The 18,837-nt window shown below is 35.9% G+C and overlaps 1 long non-coding RNA gene across 1 annotated transcript in view; it reads right to left on the bottom strand.

Moving 5' to 3' along the window:
* Positions 1-12,201: 12,201 nt before the first annotated feature.
* The window catches only part of LOC128198884 (uncharacterized), a 42,943-nt gene continuing 36,307 nt past the window's right edge, over positions 12,202-18,837 (bottom strand). The window contains exon 3 of the long non-coding RNA XR_008251582.1: positions 12,202-12,284. This is a non-coding gene — a long non-coding RNA (uncharacterized LOC128198884). The remainder of the gene's footprint in view (positions 12,285-18,837) is intronic.

The following is an 18,837-nucleotide window of genomic DNA, read 5'->3' as shown; positions in this document are numbered from 1 at the left end:
CGCCTGCAGCACCGAAATAAATACACACATACAAACATACATACATACGCTCGAAAAACATTACCCTCCTCCTGACGCAGTTGGGTTAAAATAGCTAGAATACAGCATAATACAAGATTTGTTAATGGATTTACTCCTTCTGATGACAATAACCACCAAACGGCTCAATGTCAAATATCAGATTGCCGAGTAACAGTATAAGAGAAAGGAGAAAATTTTTTAAAAAAATGGTAATCATTCAAACTCCAAATGTTCGAATTTCAATAATAAGTGAGCTATGCGATGTAACCTAAGTTATTCGTATTGTGGAATAGGCTACTCTCATGCGAAACAAGGAGATGCACTTAGGGACCAAGCTCGGCTGCAACTAATTTAATGCCAAACCAGAAACTCATATTGACTTTGCAATTGTTACCAACTTTGTTAACGGAGTAACTTTATTCAAGCGAAACAGTGATTTCCCCTGTCCTGTTCTTCCCTTAGGTGGGAATTTGCCTTTATTGCCTCTTTTTCATCACTGCAATATGCATTTTCTATAATTTTGAAATAAATTATAGAAAATGCATATTATCGAAAAAAATACGCTTTATACTTTGAACTATTGAGGGTCTGGATTTTTGAAACCTGCTAAAACTATCATGGTGTAATTTTAATGTTATAAATGTGCCACCACTACCTGCGATGCACCACATCATCATCTTCATATAAGCCGATGGATATCCATTGCAGGACATGGTCCTTTTGTAGGGACTTCCAAACGTCACCGTCCTGACATGCCCGCATCTAGCGAATCCTTATATTAAAGGTGACATTTTCCAATATATGAACTAATAAACATAAACGCACAACTAAGAAAGATACTTTGTTTGAACGCCCATACAAACCTAACGATCAGCGAATCATCGACGTCAATAATTCGTGTCATTTTGCAGTATATAGTATTCCTATAGCTCAGTAAAGTAATGATCGCAGATATTCTGTTCCTTGTAGAAAATAGCTTTATTGTCATCATCTCTTGATTTCAAAATACCCGTGTTTTGTGAAATACAAAATTGCACACTTACGAAATCACAGTAGTAATTGGACTATTTTGACAATCAATACAAATACTTCGTATAACCCTGCTAATACATAATGTGACATCACATAAGAGAGCCGTCTCACATGTCCTCGTCAGCCGTAGGCTTGCGGTCAGCGACACGCTTCACGCATCAAGCCCTAAACGCGATTAACGACTGCCTCCAGCCATCTGTCTCAATTTCACTGTACGAGAAACTCCACATACTTACTTTTCCTTTTTGTTTTGTATTTATAATCCTTTTTTCGTGATAATTACCACAATCTAGCAAATATTAGAATAGTGTTATATACCAAAGTCGGTTTAATTTGCCATACCATGACTCAATGTCGTTAAAAAACCTTATATCAATGCTAAAAATAATGAAATAATCTAATATTGAGAATATCCATTGAGACGTGATAGCCCAGTGTCTCAAAAGGTGAAGGAAAAACATCATGAGGAAACCTGCACACCAGAGAATTTTCTTAATTCTCTGCGTGTGTGAAGTCTGCCAATCCGCATTGGGCCAGCGTGGTGGACTAATGGCCTAACTCCTCTCAGAATGAGAGGAGACTCGAACTCAGCAGTGAGCCGAATATGGGTTGATAATGATGATGATGATGATGCATTAGGAAGTGAAAGCAATGAAATGAAATAAAGACATACGATTATACGACCCTAAAACTGAATTCAATTAAGTTTCTTTATCTAAGCCACACACTGTATTAGAAATATATCTAAGAAAAACACAGTGCAATGGGTTTAAAGATAACAAATGCAACATAAATTTATTTCAATTAAAATATGAATTAAATTCCTAATATTTGAATTCATAATACACAAGAAACCCAGCTTAAGTTTGAAACATTCAAGTACAGGAAGCCCATACGCTTGTCTGGCCAAAGTTTACAACGCAGCTTACAGGGGCTCTGCTGAAGGTAAGAGGATTCAAGTTTCCGTATTTTATTACATCATAGCGATGGAGCATTAGCATAAAATATCCAAGTGCACTCAGTAAATTGAAACTGAAGTTTCTATGGTCATACGATCTTCGCTGGATATGCTCAGAGTTGAGTGATGCTTCACAGTATTTCAATTATTGATGAGAAATTGTATTTCGTCACACGTAGAGACGTTTTCTCGTAATATTGTTACAGCTAAGCTGTGAAATGTTCTGAATTCAAATAACATGATCGACGTTTTTTTACGTAAAAATTTGATGAACTTTGAGGCCTAGTGTTTTAGCGTTACATTACGATGTAAAAATTAATCGTACGAACCAATAAATTAATGAATTAAACTGTCAGGAGTATTGGTAAAGTATAGGTACTTTACTCAATAGTGTAACTGCATAGTCACCATTTTATGCTGCTTAGTCACACAGTCACGTGTTTTGTCAATAAATCTATATTAACTAATCCCAGTAACTGTTTTTACTGGAGAGAGATCCAGGTCTGGCTGGTGGGAGGCTTCGGTCGTGGCTAGTTACCACCCTACCGACAAAGACGTACCGCCAAGCGATTTAGCGTTCCGGTACGATGTCGTGTAGAAACCGAAAAGGGGTTTGGATTTTTATCCTCCTAATAAGTTAGCCCGCTTCCATCTTAGACTGCATCATCACTTACCATCAGGTGAGATTGTAGTCAAAGGCTAACTTGTAAAGAATAAAAAAAAACCTTACCCTTCCCAACTTCTACCCTACACCTACCCTACTTCATCCTGTAAAATATGTCATTCTATTTACGGGACATCCTGTATGCAGAAATCAAGAAAACTTACTTTTGATTTTTGCTTCTTTTCATTATTCTGTGAAAATAATTCACGACGTAATAACATAACACTGTAACACTCATGTCGTCTATTGCGCCTTAAGGAACCTTTTGTACAGCCTCCTCAACAATTTCAAGGCGCATCTGTGCACGAAATGAAGGGAAACAAACACCATACTTCATAAAGACGGTTCATTTTGAATAGAGATTGTGCCGGTATTTACGTTAAATCGTTACGTACCCCTGAAAAATGTTCCCAAGACGTACTGTTTGAGTTTACACGAGGATTTGCTTTCTTTTGTCGTTTATTACGCTTTTGGATAAGGTATTTTACTAAGATTTCGTTTCTTTACTTATGGACGGTTACTGAATATAATTCACGGTAGGTACCTTAATAAATAACTGGTTAAGAGCCGCACAATTTAGAGCTTGTCGTGTCTGTTTATTGAATTTTTTTTATCAAGTCTCAGAAAAGAGGAAATAAAAGCCTGAAGCAAGAAGACTTGGTGATGACCGTGGTGCCTCTGAAAGTAGCTATGAAAATTTTCGTTATTTCAGGAAATCTAAAAATCTATACTAATATTATAAACCTGAAGAGTTTTTTTGTTTGATTGAACGCGCTAATCTCGGACCAGTAGTTCCCGAGAACTACTGGTCCAATTTGAAAAATTTTTTCAGTGTTAGAGAGCCCATTTATCAAGGAAGGCTATTGGCTATATATTATCTCCGAATTCCTACGGGAACAGGAAACACGCGGGTAAAACCGCGCGGCGTCAGCTAGTTATATAATATGTATGTTCTTTATATACACACACATACACATATATTTACAAAAGCAGACATATAGGTAGGTTCTGATATGCAGGCAGACTACATAATAAATTCATAGTAGCCCTAATGAAATACGTGTAAATTGTATGATTTGAAGAAAAACCGTGAACTATATGATGCATTAGATAAAATAAAGGATCGCTGCGGCTATAATAAATAGTTTTGTATTTCGTTCCAATAAGTACCTAGTGGAGAAAGTAGGGCGTAATAAAATCATAAACCACAGCCCCCATAAAGAATTTCCCCGCGAAACGCCAAGTAAAGTGTTGCCAGCTATCACAAGACAAAGACAACAGAGTAATAACTATAACAGTAACGTTTCTTCGCCTCCGTTTGTTAACTGCCTAGGGTTGGCAATATCGAGTGACGTAGGTACTCAAGGACTTATTAGCCCAGTGGCTAACCTACGTGGTATCAGATCACGAGGTCGTGGGTTCGAGTCATTGATCGAGTTATGAAAAATACTGAGCTAAAAGAAATTTTCTTTCTTTCAGTGTAAGTTTTCAACCCAGATTTGGGGGGTTAATGGTGTTACAAACGCGTGCCTTAGAGAGCACGTTAAACCTTCGGTTCCGGGCACTAAGATGCTCCGTGTAAGTGTAAGTGACCGTTAATAGTCAAACATTAGCACTCTAAGCCCCCCAACTCGCATTGAAGCAGCGTGGTGGGTCTACGCTCCTTATCACCTCTCCTATAAGAAAGAAAGCCTGTCCCTGTTGTTAAAATAGGCTGATAATGATGATATAACCCAATGACTATCGTTACTTTTAAGTTTACTTAGACTCTTTCATCATCCGATTAAGTGAAGAAATTCAGAAAAGTCAGATCTAATCCGAATATCGATTTCTTACTGTGTCCATAGTAAATCCATAGTAAATAATAATAGGTTTATTTGGTTGGAAATACGTTCCGATTAGGATATAATCTCAGGTTCGTAAAAAAAAATAAAAGTATTCGTCTTATATGAAAACTCGGCTATGGAAGGCTGATGTAACATGTAATCTCGTACTATAGCTTGGCAGCTTCGTTCATAACACTCCCAATGATCCGCGCGGGCCGGGGGACGTGTAGCGATGAATAAAAAACCCACGATTGATGCACCTCACTTCCCCACACGCACGATTTCACACCCGCGCAGTATTTCCCCCCGTTGCCCGCATATCATGGGAGTGTCATCGAAGAACTTGCCAGATTATAAAATTTCAAATTAGTTTTGCATACCAAGCTCAGCGTTCCAAAATATCAAAATTAATATAATATAATGAAATTGTATAAACTTTAAGCACCGATTACGGGCTCGTGCTCAAAGCTTAATAACACTCATCATCACGATATATTTCATCATTACACAACGTAACGACTTTACAGCTGCCATTTGCGACACATTTTTGCCGTAGATTTTGATGACGCCATTACATAGGGTAAACGGTCCGGTCATGGTCCATCCAGCGCTGTCGTTCGATTTAATTCAACACACCCGGCGGTTTACCCTAGCGCGGTTAATTTGGAAATAATTATTGCCTACACTCGCCCCTTGCACGAGCAAAAAATTGACGAAAGATAACAACGTCTTCTAATGCTTTCTTGATGGTATATTTTTATTTGTATTTTTTCTTCATTAAGGGAAAATGGAAAAAATATGCGCGTCTTTATTTCTTACTGAAAGTAATTTACTTTTGATGAATTATATATTTAATTTACGTTAAGTAACTGATGTAATCTCTCCGTAGGTCGTTATTGTCGAATTTAATATGCTTACAATTATCTATACTTGGATTTTTTGGTTGTCTTTTTTTCATTAGGATTGTCTTAACTATTTTTTAAATCCATCCTACGTATTTTACAGCAACCAAAATAACTTAAAACATTCTAAAACCGTTTGATACTAACGAACAACAATTTTACATTTAAAAAGACTAAATATCAAAGACTACAATAACCAACATAAATATGATTTAAATTACTTACTTGACTAATTGTACGTATTATTTATACATGTCAAATTAAAAAAAACACGCAATGAAATAATAAAAAAATATGCAAAATTATAATTATGATACGAAAAACTAATTCCTCAAAATTAAAGTCCGCTAAATATAACATATAATCAGTGGATATAAACGTATCAAAACAAAACAATATTCCGATGTATGCATGTATGCACCCACATGCAGTCACAGTGATTGACTCGGCACAGGCATTGTTTGTGCAGCTCACTCGCAATCACTCAAAAGTACTGTCAACTAGTGATGTGCCCGCTGTCCCTATTTGATATCATCGATAGCGAGTACAAACTTACCGTGATCTACGAAAAGAAGAAAAACAAAATTCACACTTTTTAACTTTCAATCAAGATATAATAATGAACGATTTTCGTCTTAATTGTATAAAAGCAAAAGGTAACTTCATCATGAGATCTCGAAAACCATTTGACGTACAAAGATGAAATTTGGTAGGGAGGTGTTTTACAGTTAATAAACGTCCACTAAGAAAGGATTTTGCAAGAGGGCCGGATTAGTAGTTAGCCACTACTTCTATTGCCATGAATTTTTTTCAAGATACTAACTATTTTTCTTAACTTCACCCACATAATATTTTTCAACTACGTTTCATTTCGAAGACAATACATTTTTAAATATTAAGTATTACCTCATATTCAATGAAACACATCTGAGGAAGTCCTAGAAATATATTCCAGCACAAACACCTCTCTACTACGTCTTCGCTTGTGAAGTATTTGATGTGACATTTAATATCGATAAATGTCACATCACGCTTCCAACCAAGAAAAGGGGACGGGTGGTTTAAGAACTAAAAGCACAGCGTACTAGATACAAACAGCCCACAAAAGGTTTTCCCTACAACAGCGCACAATGGTAGAACACGGGCATTGTTACCCTTGTTTTAATAAAGAAAGAATATCATAATAACAGATCCAGATCTGCTATTGAAAATATGCATCTCATTTTCCCATTCAGAATGCCAGACGGCGATGCAGTTTCATTGCAATTTTTTTAATTTATTTTCATATTAAAGTTCAACATTGTAACTCATTTCTTCAGCATGTTTTTAGAATAGGTAGTTATTTTTGTCCGTTATCCAACGACTTACAATGTACCTTAGACCTTTTGTTAACGTAAATTTAGTTTAGTTACGAACATTCATACTAAAGGTACCTACTATTCCCAAGGCAAATTCATTTACAAAATCTTCAATAGTGACGTCACTTAAGTCACTTAGAACTTAGATTTAGATAAAAGATTATAATATCCATTTCACAGAAAAGAAATCGCGAGCGTCCGCTATGTAATAAAGTCATAGTTATAGATACATCTATGGTTAAAGTTTACTCTTAGAGTATGGACTTTCTCCAGGCCTTGGCAAACCTAAGGTGAGGAGACCGGCAACAATGCTTTTGTTTCTACCTGTTAACCACAAGTTTCTCATGTGCCTGTAGTTTCTGCATGATTACAGAAACAGGAATTCTGCTTGACGGCACAAATAAAAATGGCATATTACTACCCCGAAAGAACACTATCTAGCATTACAATAAATAAAACTTTTAAACGTTTTAAAATATCAAAGCAAAAGAAATCAAAAAACTCTTCTTTCGACGACTCTTGCTGACGTCTCCCATTCGCCTCTTTTAATTTATCACTTTTGCGCCGGATCGCTAAAACTTCCATATCCGAGGGACGGGGGACCTTCGCGGGTGTCTTTTGGGAAATTCCCGCTAAAGTTTCGCTTTAAATATTTTAATAAACTCGTATTAAAGCCGTAAAAAACACTTTGTGCTCCCGTTTTTTACTCGCGACACCCCCGCCGACGATTTTACCGCAAATTTTGAAGTGCACGCTAGTAGGGAGCTGTGTTAAGGGTGTATCCAGATATGACAGTCAGGGATTTCCGGACATTAAGCTTTTGGTACGGTCGTGGTAAAATTTTAATATAATGGTTTAAGTAAATGTGTAAAGTTTGCAAAATATCTGCTTTCCGCTAGAAACCAAAGTGATGAAGCCAGCCAGGTATAAGATTTCATGTGTATCTTTGGAAAAAAAATATATACCTACATATAGTATAGTACCAGGAAGCTGGTGTAATCGAGTCAAATGTTGCGCACAGGAGGAATTTCGTAAGGAATTTCGAAATTTTAACAGGTTTGGGTTCATTTGTTTTGTCAATAGTAATTTTACCTTTAAAAACTGGTTTTTAAAACCTATTTTGATACAACTTATTTTTTTAATTTTTAAAATATTTTAACCTTCAAAAACTACCAATTTCTTAAGCAAATAAATTAATACATAAATGACATCAAATCTCTTAATATGCCTCGGATATATTGAAAGATCTGTAGGTCTCCTCATAACGTTGTTATTCATGTAAATACTAATATTCTAAAATCAGATGTACAAGGTCATAACAGAACACTATATGGTCATTTACCACTAATATAGAAGTTGGTTGCGATGCGTCTGTCCCTGACAGTATACTGACTTGGTTATAAATCTGATATGAGTAAGTCTGATTGGACCATTATAGGGCGTATTTCATTATTCATGATGCTTTGTTCCGAACTTGGGATCTGTTTTGGACGTGTTCCTGTTGTTGACGGGGGTTTGTTCGTGTGGCGATTTTAGCGCTACGGAAATTTTGAACTTTAACAAAGTTTACTATTTACCGACAATAAAATCTTTGTACGAAGTTCATATTATTAAAGTAGATTTTGAAGTAATTTTTAAATGGTGTTTTTAGTAGTACTCCTTGACTAGTCTAATTTTATTACCCCCAACGCAAAAAGAGGGGTGTTATAAGTGGCAATATAGCTCCCTAACAAACGAAGCGATTTCATTTTTTTTTATTAAAGGTGGTTTTTTTATGGGCGAGTGTTTGATGAAAATCGGTTGACCCGTTTAAGTTTTGTGGAGGGTGCAATTGAAAAATCCTTAACCCTACATCCATTGGTTACAAGTCCAGGACTCTGCTCGTAGTTTGGCACCTGCACGTTGAATGGATTGCTAAAATTCGTCTCGCCTCGGTAAAGACGTAGCTTTCTAATGCTGAAAGAATTATTAAAATCGGTCGAATAGTTTTTGAATTGTTACAAACAAAAATAAAATGTTTATTTTTTATGCAATTTCTTTAGAAATTCAAAGAGGTGGTAGATATACAAAAATCGAAGTACATTCAAAGTAGGTATAATATACCTCCATGCGATATTACTCGGTTATGATAATTCGCGCCAGTCGCATAATGTTATGGTATGTTGGAAATGTTTGCGTAGATTTTTATTCGAAAACCCTGAGTTACGGGAGATTTTTATGTGAAAACATAAAGTTGGATTTTTTTTACTGTAATACGCGATATTGTTTTGGGAAATCCTTATTCCTATGACATTGTGGGGAAATATAATCTCAACTTTTCAGTCCTTTACTTTTTTAGGGATCCGTACGTCCGAATATAAAACCGGAACCCTTATATTATGTTTATTTATCATTTGTGTGTCCGTCCGTGATAGTCAATTTTTCCCGATTCTTCTGGAACGCTTTTGACCAAGAGGTGATAAACTAAGCCCCGATTCGCACGAGCGTTTTTTAACGGCCATTAAAAAAGCGCTCGTCCATAATCTAAATATTACGGGTCGGCCTTCTCTTTTATTTTTCTTTATCTCGATGGTTATGGTCACCGACGCCATCGCCTACTCAGCCCCCATTAAAAAACGCTCGTGCGAATGGAGGCTTAATAACTGAGGAAATTTATTTTTTAGAAAGTTACACCCAATAGCTGAAAGCCTTAACCACATAGCTCCACGGAAAACCAGCGCGGCGCTGGTGGACTAGCGTAGCACATATGCACCTTAAACATTATCTTTTGAATTTATTTAATATCTTTTCATTTTATTTACTTTATTGTAATTTCTTTTTCGGTGTCTTCTGTGTATTGTGTGTATGCCAAATACACAGATTTTATTTTTTATTTCTTTCAAATAAACAATAGTAGGTAGTAGGTATTTGTGTAATATGGTTTATGTATTAGGATGTAAATTATTTGTATGTATGTGTATTACTAATACTATTATTTTTTTGTTTTACGCCACCTGCTGATGTTCTTAAGTTTTCCTAGACCGAAGGTTGCCTGGAAGAAATCGCTACTTAGCGATAAGGCCGCCTTTTGTATGCTGATCTCTTCCTAATTTGTTTTTATTTTACTTGTCTTTGTGGTGTGCAAATAAAGTATATCTATCTATCTATAGTAAGTATAGCGTAACAATAGATAGTTGGTTTAAAAACTAAATCCTATGATTCAAACAATTGAAAACAAAGCACTCGTACCACTATGGAAAACCACGTTCGACTTCTCACATTGATCGCATACATTGGATTTGTCAAAACTGTCGGAAGCAATGATTTGTGTGTTGAAAACCTTTCATACTATATTGATTTACATCGCGTATTCACAACCTTTTGTTTTAAATTCTGGTAAACCAATGCCAATGATATACGCAAAGAACCAACCATATAAACCCTCATTCGCACGAGACTTTTTTAACGGACGTTAAAAAAGCATCCACATATAGTATGAAGTTAAATGAAGATGTATTGCTAACGCCCAAAATTGAAAATGAAACGCCGTCGTGTGAAAATATACTTGGGAATGCATTTGTTGTATTTGAACGTTTTTTTAACGTCCGTTACAAAATCTCTCGTGCGAATGGGGGTAAAGTTAGTGATTTTATCACCTCAGTGACGATGAGGTTTATCCTCACCTCAATAACGAGTTTACTAGCTATAGATACAATTGGAAGAGGAATACGGGTAATAGTAGGAATACGGGAACTAATTAGGTACAACATAATAATTAGTAACTCGCTGGTAATGCAGCTTTCCATTTGTGAAACAAAAGCGTAACAAAAAAAACAAATTTACACTATTATGCTAGACATTGACGATCATGTATACCCACGTTTCCGCAGCGCTGCCCGCAGCGAAGTCGTTTCATACTAACCATTGACAATCAAGTATACCCACGTTTCTGCAGCGCAGCCTGCGTCGAAGAATAATGCTCTTATTAACAGACGCATAGAATTGGCATGAGTCAAGCCCACTCTGCCGTCCGCTACTAACTATTGACGATCAAGTATACCCACGTTTCTGCAGCGCTGCCAGCAACGAAGACGTTTCATGTATGCGTCAAGTCGAGCCATCATGCGCGCAGCGTCCAACTCGATCAGTTATAGCCGTGAGTGCTCTAGAAACATGTCTTGTCTACTTGATCGTCAATGACTAGCATTATTACAAAACATGAACAGACTGCAAGACAAAACTTCACCATACCTACACCTGTGCCTATTAGGTCCCATCTATATTAATACTTGATAACTCAAATTATTATTCAAAGGGTAGACGTATCAAAGGCTTTTGGATGCCATTCAATGGCAGACGTTCAAGATCGTCTATAATTCAATTTGTAAGTCGACGATGCGCATCGCTTCTGTCAGTAATGCGATTTACTCGTATTATAATGTTTAACCTAGAGTATACGATTATTCAGAATTAAGAGATTATTCAGAATTAAGTGGTTTCTATTTTATTATGTTTAATACAAACACTTTTTTTTGCAGTGGTTTGCACAAGGTTTTTAAGACCTTCGACTATTAATAACAGGAGTTCCCTAAAAATGCCGGTTTATGTAGTTGAATGGCAAAAAAAGCCCAAAAACTTGTAGTATGGTAAAAAGATGGAGTAAATTTTCATTTGTAAGTGCAGATTTCTGCCTTCATTTTATTAGATTTGTAATAAAAACAATTTTAAAAAGAATCGATTCTTTTGAAGGAACAGCAAAAAATCGATCAAGTAATCGAATATTCTGTGTATTTACTCTGTGAATAGTCTAAGCGATGTGTTTATTAGACTGTGTAAAAATTACGCGTGTGTGTATTGCGAGTTAAATTTATAGTCGGATGTAGTGTATGGACACAATATATTTAATGGTGTTGAATATTTTTGGTGTGCGAGTACCTCGTCCCTCTCATAAAACGACAGACTTTTTGTTGGTGAATTTGGGTGCGCAACAAGTCCATAGTCTAAATAGTCAAAGCAGTTGACAGATAGAATACAGTTGAAAAATAAAAAGAAAATATTGTGATGCGCAATACATTACTGAATTTTGGCGGAACTAATAGGTACCTACTTCAAGTATAGTAAAAAAATAATTGAGATAAAGTAGAGTATTAAACGTGCATAACTTGTTAAAGCACTCGTTTCTCTAATAAAAAACTCAGTTCGTCCGTTTTATACAATTCACTTCGTAATCTATTATTTTATAACCACTCAATAACTAAAGAACTAAATAATAACTTAAAAAAAAAAGAATATAAATAATTAAAGAATGTATTACATCGCGTGAGCTGTGCGCGCGCGGTGGAAAGCAATAAAAAAATTTAATAAATCAAACTTAAAGTACTCGTAAGTAAACTTTTTCACGTACCTACAACGGCCAATCAAATGGCCAAGTACTGAATATAATATGAACCCTAAGTTGTCGTGCTTTACATACCTGGCAATGTTCTCATCGTCGTATATTTCGCTGAGCATCTCTTCCAGATCCGTTGACAGCGAATTCAGCAACTGAAACCAAGTATTGAGAATTATGAATAAACTAGCTGACGCCGCGCGGTTTCACGCGCGTGATTACCGTTCCCGTAGGAATACCGGGATAACATATAGCCTATAGCCTTCCTCGATAAATGGGCTATCTAACACTGAAAGAATTTTTCAAATCGGACCAGTAGTTCCTGAGATTAGCGCGTTCAATCAAACAAACAAACAAAATCTTCAGCTTTATAATATTAGTATAGATTTACATGAAAAATATAACTAGTACCGAATTATTATTCAATATTAATTTTTAATAAATAATTGATAAATTTTTATTGATATTAATAGTAAGTTAATCCCCCACTAGGTGGACCAAGGACATCAAGCGGGTTGCAGGCAGCCGCTGGATGCTCGCGGTCCATGCAAGAGGCCTATGTCCAGCAGTGGACGTCCATCTGCTGTTAATGATGATGATTCACTAAAGATACTATTTTTTATATTTCATAGAAATCATTTTTGCGTGCATGTATGGTACCACTTATTTTCAAGACTAGAGTAATTCACTTATTGATAAACTCGACTTTATGTTCTTATAATAAACTAGCTGATGCCACTAATCCCACTGGAACAATGGACAATCTATCTGATCAATCTATCAACAATCCTAATTTCAAATCGGTTCAGTTTTTGCGACCAGAAGGAGTAACAAACACATTATACACTAGCTCACACACTTTTGCCTTTATGATATTAGTGTGATTAATTGATCCTTAATCAAAATTGATTTGATAGCAATATTAATTTGTTACAAAGTGAAACTATAGAAAATAGTACTTTGAAACGCAAATGCAAATTGAATATTTCCTAGTTAATTGCGGATAATCCCCGTGGTTGCGGGCATTTTCGATTTTCTATTCACCCCCGAGCACATATTGGAATCGTACGGGAAATGAGTTAAACCTTGCGCACCGGAGTCGCAGATCCAGTGTTTACACTCACCGAACGTTGCGGTATACGGTCCACACGAATTACCAACAAATTACCTATATCTATGAAATATTCAAAATTCCAATAAAAAAAAAACTCACTCAACTCAGGTTGAACAGATTTTATAAAAAAATTAATATTTATTTTTTTATTTTTTCTAAGATCCGAAAACCAATTTGCTCCACAATTAATTTTATTTAGGCAATGTTCTAACGTTTAAAGCAAAGTTGCATAAAGACCACAGCCATCACGTAAACCCAACTCCAACACGATATATGAACGTAGTTCTATATTATAGGACAAAAAAAAGAGAAAGATAGATCATCTAAATATGACTACGAATAATATGAAATAATACATGGGCCATGGAGTCGCAGCACAAAAACAAATCTCCGAACTAATTCAACCCGGCTACTTGCCTTAACTGGTGACAGAAGAAAACTGACGACTTATTTTCTACGCTAAAAATCAGCCTGGCTGTCCAGCGGAAATGCAGCCAGTATTCTTGCCACCATTCCACGTGGACATGATTTGCATATTTATTAGGATATATTAGGTTGTATATTCTTTCTCAATAAACAAAATACTAAATACATTATAATAAATTACGAGTTTTCTATTAGGTAAATGAAGACATAAAAAATTTCATTTGTCATTTTACCATGTAGTACCCACAAGCAATTTGCTTAAAGCTGTTACAGCTGATTGCACAATAGTAATGAATTAAATAATTTAAAAAAAAAAAAAATTGTCATTTTAAAATATTTTTAGAGCTGTCTAGTGAATTGCTTTCAAATGATCATTCATATTCATTCCTTTAATTTGGATTTTTAGTGATATGGTCACTACGTTCTGAGGGCCTAGTGGCAGTTTGATACTGTTACTGTCGCGTAACGTAAACGCGAATTTATAAGGAATTGAAACAGCGCCATCTAGTGGCACTACTGCACAACTGTTTCAATTCCATATAAATTTGCGTTTACGTCAACGTGAAGTAACAGTATGAAAATATTGAAAACTCCCTCTAGGCACACTGATAAAGTCAAAATTGTTACACACTAAAAACGACCAACACAAAAAATCATCATTGTCCAGAACCGTGAGTAACGAAGTTAGTTATTTGCTTAGTTCGCAGACGAGGCTGCCGCAGGAATAAAAAGTTTCTCAAATAAAAAACCCAAGCAGCCATCAACGCCCCACGTGTTTCCCTTTATTAGCACGCCCCTACACTTGTAGGACAAATTACCATAATTTCTGTGTATGTTGATACGTGCCAAATGAATCTGCCGAGATATTTCGCTGTAATACATTTTACACTTCCTGTTACGACAGTGACTAATGACGACGAGTTTGAAGGCATTTGTATCTTTACAATGAGTTTAAGCCTCTACAATTCAATATATTTTTAAAATTTAAGGTATTAGACATGTGTAGTTGTAGTCGCAGCATTCGTAAGCTTTTATGTGCCCCGAAATGGGAGCCCTTGACGCATCGCTACGCTACGATATGTAATGTATGTTGTGTCGAGTGAAATTAACTTAGCTCTTACGCTGACATAGTCACAGAAGTGGCTTACGTTTGAAGTGAAAGACTGTTAGGTATTGCGGGTCTATAGATTATTAGTCTAAGCCCTAAAGTAATAGATTATTTTTTGTCTTGGCAAGCTGTGGTTGTGAATAATATTGAGTTTGTAGTAGGCATTTGCCCCAGTATCTTTATATAGGATTTATTTCACAATATGTTTAGTAGTTCTAGAGATTACCTCCTACAACACCACAAACTTTACCTCTTTATAATATTAGCATAGTACAAATATAAATAACTATTTTCCCCCAACTAGTCATAAAGGCTTAGGATTAGGTACAATAAACCTGCGGGGTTCGAACCCCTGACCTTTCGTTGTTCAGTCCGGCCCCTTAAACATGGAGCTATTAAGCTTAATTAAAGTAGATAATCCCCCATGTCCTAGGTATTATTAAAGCTAGCATTATAAGTTAGTACGTAAGCACTATTTCATCCCATGGTCGTATTAACCCTACGAGAGAGAGGACGGGTATCTCATACCCAGCGATTTTTAAAACACTTAATACTTCAAATTTCGGCAGGAGTCAGAGGAGTAAACTAGACGTAAAAACTTTACATATATATATGAAAATATGAAACTTGGGATACTTAAATCGACTATGTATAAAGAGATAAATAATAAATTTGTCTTATATAATTAAGCTTCGACATAACATAAAACATTCTAATTCGTTTTTACAAATTATCTCAAGTTTTTTCGAAGAAAAACTACTTCGAAAAAGCTAGTTTTGTAAAAAAGAATTAGAATGTTATGTCGAAGCTCAATTTATATAAGACAAATTTATTCTTTAACTCTTTGTGCATAGTTGATTTAGTTATCCCAAATATTTGTATATCAAATCACAATTTCTAAATGTTTGTTTGATTTATGCGTAAAAATACTATGTACTTTATTTTTATCACACTGATATTATAAAGGCGAAAGTTTGTGTGTAAGTGTGTAAGTATGTTTGTTTCTCTTTTACGCTGCGGCTACTGAAGCGATTTGGCTGAAATTCGGAATGGAGATAGATTTTAGTCTGTATTAACACATAGGCTACTTTTCATCTCGGAAAAATCCACGGTTCCCGCGGAATTTGTGAAAAACAGAATTCCACGCGGACGAAGTCGCGGGCGTCTGCTAGTAGAAATATAAATAAGTACTATTATAACTAGTAGTGGCTTATTTTACCATATTACCTTATTTCCTAGTGTTAATTAATACATATGGAGTAATGAGTATTATTTTATTCGTCAATTCTATATTTGGGTATGTCATACCCACCATAGCTAGTGTAACAATTTTTCAACTCATTCATGCCGGGTTAAAACCGCAGCTAAAAGCAAGTGCAACTTCGCAGACTAATGGACTATTCGTAGCGAGTACGGAGGAACCACATTTAATATTCTATCATTTTGTACTCGTATGTATGTAGGTCATCGACCTGGCTGTTTACACTCCGTTGCTAAGAAACCGAAACAATAACACAGGAAGGACGTTAATGCACTCGAAATTGAGCCTAAATTATACTTATCAGGAAATAGCTATTAAAGGATAAAGTTTGTACTTATATATTAATCCTTAAATAGTTTTGGTTGGTTCGGGAAAGTTTATCTGGAAGAGCACATTAACTTCTTATGGTTTTTATTTGATTTATTGAAATGAATGATATTTTATTTTCTATGGCTGTTCTGAACGCTTAAATTATTTTTGTGTTCTTTAACTGTTATAATATAAGAATTTACCCAAATTATATTTAAATAACATACATATTTTGGTATTAAGCTGAGAAGCTACTTATTATATTATCAGGTAAAATAACTATAGGGACTATAAGAATAAAAAAAGAAAGAATAACTATACGTACCGGAAAGTTAAATCGCTTGGCGGTACGTCTTTGCCGATATGCCGGTAACTAACCACGGCCGAAACCTCCCACCAAACCTGGACCATTTAAGAAAACCTCAATCGGCCCAGCCGGGAACCGAACCCAGGACCTCCGTCTTTTAAATCTACCGCACCTACCACTGCGCCTCGACCCATCTGACTAAAATTCTAAGTAAATCTGAAATATATTGTCGTGAAGGATAATGCGTACCTACATAAATATAATCTATAGTAATATTTTAACTAGAGTTTGTAGTATTGTAGGGGTAATCTCTGGATCTACTGAACCGATTTTGAAAATTCTTTTACCACTATGAAGCCACGTTATCTGTAAGAAATATAGGCTATATTTTATCCTCGTATTCCCACGGGAACTGATATTACGCGGGCAAAACTGCGGGGCGTCGGCTAGTATAGAATACATACATAACCTAACCTTCAAGTAAAAATATGTCATTGTTATCCAACTTTACCTTTTTTTCACAAATAACCGTGTTCCCCCCAGTTCCTGCCAAACTCTGTTCACTCTGCAAATAATTATCCACTCTTTAAGAACTCATAAAGTGCATAGAAGTTGAAAGAGTGCTTCAGAATTTCAGCATAAAGCTAACGAGGCTCGTCTAATTGTTTGGAAGTGTCCCGTAATGTCTGCCGGGGCTGTTGTCGCTCTACTTATTATATTTCTTTTCAGCGTTTAATGTTATGAGACGATATTTTATCTGGCTGCAGTATGCGGAGGATTGTGAGATAAAATACAAATACGAGTATTTACATCATCTAAAATTTAACAAACACTTTTTGGAGTTTACTCCATATGAATGGGCAGTAAAATTCGATGAACGAATGACAGCGTTAAGTTTTTACGTACGTTACGTTAGGGGACACTTATTTAGACAGTCGATCTGAAAGTGTAAACTCCATTCGTGCGTCGGTGTTGACACACTATTTTTTTTTTATTTCAAAGTAGGCTTAGTTGTTGTTGTTCTGTTCAATTTGACTATTTTCGTAGTTTTTACCACCGGTTGAATTCATCCGTCCATAAATCCACCGTTACTTATGTTATTATAAATATAATTGTTTGGATACCTAGGTAGGTATATGAATATTTGTAACAAAGCAATGTCTGATTGATTTGGGTAAAATTTAGCACAGATAGATTATTATAGTCTGGAATACCACAAGCCTATGTAGTATTGCAAACTTTGATCCACGGGAATGGAATTAACGCGTGTGAAACTGCGAGAACAGCTAGCAACGTAAAACCGTCAAAGCCTTATTAAGTTTGTTTACTAAGTGAAAGCTTAAAATACTGATGAAACAATCACATATAACAGCAACATCAAGCAGGACATAACAGAACCAAGTCCGTACACACACAAGATTGCACCCGTCAGCCTAAAGCACATTTGTTACGAAATGACGAACTTTCACCGAAACATACTCTTCAGACCTGATTATGATAATTAAATCAGGTCTGAAGAGTACACTGGCGAAAGATATAGGCTTTTTACTACTGAGCAACAATCAAAAATTCTAAATATCAACTTCTGTAAATCATGCATAGCCTGCTATATGCAAATGTCGACATTAAACTGCGCGTCCCCCGAGACCGGTTGAGCGCGCGTTTATGAATAATGCGTTTCGTTACAGCTCCTACAGAGTGTCACTTTTCTATACCAACCCATAACTCGGCGCTATAAATATAGAACCAACTAATCTTGTAAAGTGATCTGCCCATAACAACCATTACATAAAACATTGTTAAGCAATATATTTTAGATCGATCGTTTTCTTCTCTTCAATCGGTCGATCAACTGATCGACTGGTTTAGGGCTGAGCTCGATGGGCCAAGTCATTATAGGAGTAATCAGTTAGAGCAACCTGCATAGCCGAATTTCGTACTCGAATGTCAAAGGTTTGGCAAAGGTAGGGTAGAGGATTGTATGACATATCCCTACATTGTCATGCTATTACTTTGTTATAGACGAACTGCCTCATCATGGTCCTGTGGTTAGCTGGTTCAGCTATGGACAATGAGGTTCCAGGGGAGGAGGCAGGGTTCGGATCCCGGGTGAAGCCAACAAAAAAAAATACGTTACTAGGATTTTTCTTACTACAAAAATCTTAAGTAGGCGATTGTTAATG

This window comes from Bicyclus anynana, chromosome 16 (genome assembly GCF_947172395.1).
Source record: "Bicyclus anynana chromosome 16, ilBicAnyn1.1, whole genome shotgun sequence".
In the NCBI taxonomy this organism is placed as follows: domain Eukaryota; kingdom Metazoa; phylum Arthropoda; class Insecta; order Lepidoptera; family Nymphalidae; genus Bicyclus; species Bicyclus anynana.
The sequence above is the reverse complement of the archived record's forward strand: the minus strand, read 5'-3'. Positions and strand labels throughout refer to the sequence as shown.